This window comes from Pongo pygmaeus, chromosome 1, assembly GCF_028885625.2.
Source record: "Pongo pygmaeus isolate AG05252 chromosome 1, NHGRI_mPonPyg2-v2.0_pri, whole genome shotgun sequence".
NCBI lineage: Eukaryota > Metazoa > Chordata > Mammalia > Primates > Hominidae > Pongo > Pongo pygmaeus.
In genome coordinates, this window is record NC_072373.2 from 22,097,153 (window position 1) to 22,102,757 (window position 5,605).

General features: G+C 41.6%; 1 pseudogene; it reads right to left on the reverse strand.

Moving 5' to 3' along the window:
• Positions 1–427: 427 nt before the first annotated feature.
• Positions 428–882, reverse strand: LOC129021799 (small ribosomal subunit protein uS13-like; annotated as a pseudogene).
• Positions 883–5,605: the final 4,723 nt, after the last annotated feature.

The window sequence follows — 5,605 nt, forward strand, 5'->3', positions numbered from 1 at the left end:
CGTATTCCACCACCCAGAGATGATCACATTTTGATATATAATCTTCTAATATTTTTTCTAAATATGGATTGATATGCACGTACATTTTACATAATTGGGCCCACATTGAGCATTTATTTAAACTGAGAAATATGCTGTGAATATACTCTTACGTCATTGAGCCATATTCTAGAAGTGCTGCAAATTAATGCAGTATGAGCAGAGAGATAAGATACATCTTGGATTGTTTTATTTGCTGTCAGTTCATTTCTATTTGTAGGATCTTTCTCTTGCCAGAATAGCCTCATTTACAGGTCCTGTCCCTTCCTCCCACCCCTGCAAGGTAGCTAAAGCATTTTCTCAGGTAATCATCCCACACTATCTCTGCATTTTTTTTTTTTTTTTTTTTGGTATATAAACTATTTATTAACAGACAAGGCCTACAGACTTATTCCTTCTTGGACACACCCATAGTACAGACATGGTAGCCAGTGGTCTTGCTGTGCTGGCCTCAGACACGAAGGCCCCAGAGGTGGCGCAGCCCTCTATGGGCCTGAATCTTCTTCAGTCACTCCAGGTCTTCACAGAGCTTGCTGTCCATTGGCTGGGATCTGCCTATATTTTCCAACCTTTACATCCTTCTGTCTGTTCAAGAGCCAGTCTGGGATCTCGTACTGGCATGGATCCTCCGTAATGGTGATCACACGTTCCGCCTCATCTTCAGTGAGTTCTCCGGCCCTCTTGGTGAGGTCAAAGTCTGCTTTCCTTAACACCGCATGAGCATATCTTCGACCCACAGCCTAAATGGCAGTGACAGCAAAGGCTTTTTTTCTGCCGCCCACCAGTGCTGGTGTTGAGTACTCACAAAATATGCTGGAACTCTTCAGGGATCACTAGAGACATGGTGGCCGCAGAGGCGGCAGCATGTAGGCCTCCTGTGGAGGAGAATCTCTGCTTTTTTTAAAACGCTTTCTGGGAAGCCCTAGGACCAGCTAAGATCTAGCTGGATCAGTAATTCTCAATCTTGAGCTCACATCAGAATCTCCTGGAAGGCTTGTCAAAGGAGACTGCTGGGCTTCACCCCTGGAGTTTCAGTAGGGCTGGGGTGGTAGACACGTTCCCAGGCAAATGTTGCTCATGTTGGTTTACTACTGAGAACCACTGATTTGGGGGAATGGATGAGCAGTTTGCTTCCTCCAAGCCCTCTCCCAGTGTTCCTTGGCTACTTGTCTTTTTCCCTTAGAGCGTTTATTTTGTCTCCAAATTCTTTGCTTGTAACCACTCCCTATGCTGTCTTCTCGTGGTGTCGCTCATGCATACAAAGGACAGAAATATTTTCTTAATGGAGGGCTGGAATCCAAAGGGTTCAAGGAGCCCCCCAGTACCCATGAGAGTAGAAGCCAGGGTGATTCGTCCTTCCCTGTCACTGCGGCATAGTCTCCTGAAGAGCTGGCTCAAAAGGAAATGCACAGATACCGGGACTATTTGTTAAAGGAAATGACACATTATCCTCTTCCCAACATCTGGTCGTTCCTGAAAGACAGTCAAGCCCCGATAATACTGTTGACTCACTAGAAGCCTGTGTCTTCTTTCCCGAGGGAGGTGGAGATGAACCAAGGAGGATAGAATCTATTTTTGTGTCGGCCCAAGGGGATGCCTTGGGGAGGGGGCAATGGGTCACCCACATTGCTGTTCTGTTCTGGGAGCCAGGAATGCATACTTCCTTCCTGTCCAGCCCTGAGCAACAGTCTCTTTCTTAAGTCTCAGATCTTCCACAGAGAGCTGGAAAGATTTTTAAATGCCATGGTGGGCTGGAATGGCTGGACACCAGCATAGATGGACTGATGAAATGGGAAGAGGAGATTTGGCAGGACGCAGGGTGTTGAGGTTGCAGCAAAGGCAAGAGAGCTGAGTTGGGTTGAGTGACTGTCACACTGTGCAGTCAGGGCTCAGAGGGACTCTGGCTGCATCTGGCTGCCTCTTGATTAGGAAATGCATGTATTTTTTTTTTCATCTCTAAGGCATCTTCTAGGGGCTAAACATGGAGAAAGAATAAGAGGGGTGTGAGTAGGGTGTCTGGTTAATTAACCTGGAGGACTTGCCCAGGTTGACTTTGCACAGGTAAGGAGAAGTAATACCCTGAAATCCACCTGGAGATACAGGGGGACCCCCTCCAGCATCTCAACCAGTGGATTAAGTGAAGCTGAGTTCTGAAAGAAGGAAGTTTTGTTCTCATGAAACTAATAGAGGGCCTCCTGGACTAGGGAGGGGATGGGGAGAGGTGGGGAGAGGTGGGGAGGGCACCTCTGCCTTTGGATCTAAGGGCATTTATTGTGCCAGGCCTTTGTTTTGTTCCAGCCAGGGCACTCTGGCGAAGGCATCCTGGGAATTTGGCCTGCAAACAGAAAGGGCATTTCCTTGTGTGGGTTTCCTGTTTAGGTCTGCGTAGAAACCCAAAGGATCGCTTGGCCTCATAAATCCTCTAGACATTACTGGTGTAGATGCTCTGGCCGGATGCCATGGGAAAATCGCACAGAAATAGAAGAAGGGAGGAAAGCACATTTACTCTCAGGATGCTGGGTGGGTTTCAGGCTCCCTGCCTTCAGATCTGTAAACAGAGGAGGTTGGCCTAGAGGGGATGATCATTCAGGTCCCCTCCAGCTTTGACAACCTCAGGTTCCATTTCCCTCTCAAGGGTCAGCGGGAGCTGGCACTGTGCAGCTCAGGCATGGAAGCCAGCTGAGCAGCTCACCAAACAGAAGCATGAAGAAAATTTCAACTAAAAAATTAGAAAGTTGCCCTGGAATATCCTTTAGGCTCCTTCACAGAAAGAAGATGCTTTCGAACTCTGGTATTTTCCAGACTTTCCTAGATGCTTAGCGTATCCCAAAAATGACAGCTACCAGGGTCAGGAGTATCGTGGAGTCTCGTGGATGGGTTTTGGCACAAAGCAAGTTTGCAGAGCCGGCGGTGAATAAGGTGTTTGTTAGGAGACATCACCCATTTCAGGTTTCTTTTTTTACTTCCTGTTTCCCTCAATTTCTGTATATGTCAAATTGCAGTTTGGCATTTACACTTGTTGGTCTAATGGAAGAGGCCATGTTTTCATTCTTAATCTGTGGCTGAATTCAGATTCTGCGCAGACTCCACTTGGAGATTTATCAGACTTTAGGTCAGTTGGGAAAGTCATGAGGCAAAAACAGGATGTCTTATGGAGATTTCCTGTGTCAACCCAAGCTTTATTCCAGTAAGAACATGCTCATCGTCTTCAATGATGCCTCTTGTGTTACCTTATTTTCTCATTTGTCCTTATTTGTGTCATTTAGAAAATGTGTTATATAGAACTGTCTTTTTTGGGAGGGAAATAATAAAATGATATTGAGTAACATTAAATTAATTGCCTGTAGCCAGACAATGCAGTGTTCTAGTAAATTAATTGGATTTTTTACTTAAGCAGGGGTAAACCCACTTATGCAGCAACATTTCTCAAGACAAGATTGCCCCCTTAGAATTCAGCATGGCTCTATCCTCAGTTCTCTCGGGTGCAAATTGTGGCATTTGTCTATGACCCTCATACCCTCAAACACGTCCTTACAGATAAACACATCCGCAAAGGAAAATCACTTCCAAGGTCCCATTCTGTTATTTCTTTTCCAAATTTTGCTTTTATGTGTCTGAAATACATTCTTCTTTTCCTCCCACTAACTCTGAGCTGTTTCTTCAATAATGAAGTGGGTGGAAGAAGAAGGAACATGATAGGAAGTTCTAAGCTTTCTGGGTCAGTGCTCCTTAGAACACTAATCCTGACAAATGTGCTTTAAAAGGGAGTCCTGTGGTCACACAGGGGTTGGGAAATGCATGTTTGCACTCTGCTGTGTTAAAAGCTCTGAAAATTCATGCAATAAAGAAACATGTTTGACTTTAGTTCAGCATTTCCCAAACTTATCTGATCAAGAAAATATCTTTTTATATTATGTGTATAGCAGATATTAACAAACGGAGGAATAAGTGTTCTATGTGACACTTTGAGAAATGCTTCCTGCTGAAAAATAGAGTTCACTGTCTTATATTTAGTACTAGGGATAAATATATGTATTTATATTATAGTATATAATAGGAATATTTATAATATATATGTTATATATTATATGAATCTTTATATTATATATAATATTATATAACATAAATATAAATATATTTATAGTGATAGTAATATAAATATTATATATGATATATTATATAAATGTTTATAATTTATATTTATATTATAACATTAACATAATTATAATATTAATATATAATATAATTCTATATTACATTACATATAATTATATTGTGTATTGTATAATATAAATATAATATGTATAATTATAATTTTATTTATTTATTTTTATTTTTTATTTTTGAGATGGAGTCTCGCTCCGTCACCCAGGCTGGAGTGCACTGGCAGGATCTCTGTTCACTGTAACCTCCACATTTGGGGTTCAGGCAATCCTCCTGCCTCAGCCTCCTGAGTAGCTGGGACTACAGGTTCCTGACACCACACCCAGCTAATTTTTTTGTGTTTCTGGTAGAGACGGGGTTTCACCATGCTGCCCAGGCTGGTCTCAAACTCCTGAACTCAAGTGATCTGCCTGCCTCAGCCTCCCAAAATGCTGGGATTACAGGCGTGAGCAACCGTGCCCAGCCTATAATTATAATTTATATTTACATATATAATTTATATTCATAATATTTATATCTCAATATTTATATTATATATGAAGTGGAGGAATATATATAACATATGATAAACATTCCCATTACATTTTCATATATACATACTTTATATCTGATATGGTTTGGATCTGTGTCCCCACCCAAATCTCATGTTCAGTTGTAATTCCCCATGTGGGAGGTGGACCTGGTGGGAAGTGTTGAAATCATGGGGGCAGATTTCTCATGAATGATTTAGTACCATCCCCTTGGTACTGTCCTTGCAATAGTGAGTGACTTCTTTACGAGATCTTGTCATTTAAAGGTGTGTAGCACCTCCCCGCTCTCTCTTGCTCCTGCTCTGGCCATGTGAAGTGCCTGCTTCCTCTTCACCTTCTGCCTCTCCAGAAGTCGAGCAGACGCCAACATCACGCTTCCTTTACAGCCTGCAGAATTGTGGCTAATTAAACCATCTTTTCTTTATAAATTACTCAATCTCAGGTATTTCTTTATAGCAATGCCAGAACAGTCTAATACAATGTGTATATACTGTATGCATGTGCATATCAATAATGTACTGGAAATCTTGCTGCTCTTTTCAGAATTTTCAGGATGAACATAGCTATGAAAAGATCCTTATAGAAAAAAACATTAGAAACACATCATCATTTCAATTATGTCTATAGGTGTTTGGTAGATGACAGGTGAGTCTTTTTTTCTTTCTATTTTTGTTTCCCACAGATCTTCCACAATGAACATGAATTATTTCTATATTAGATGCAAGAAACAAAATAAATTTTAATTTTTAAAAAGAGTCCATGTACAAGGTTCTTTTCATTTTGTCTTCATGCAGAGAAGCCATCAGATGCATCCTCCCGCTTCCTAGTCATTTATCTGAGCTTGCTTGTGGTTCTATGGCACACATCTACTG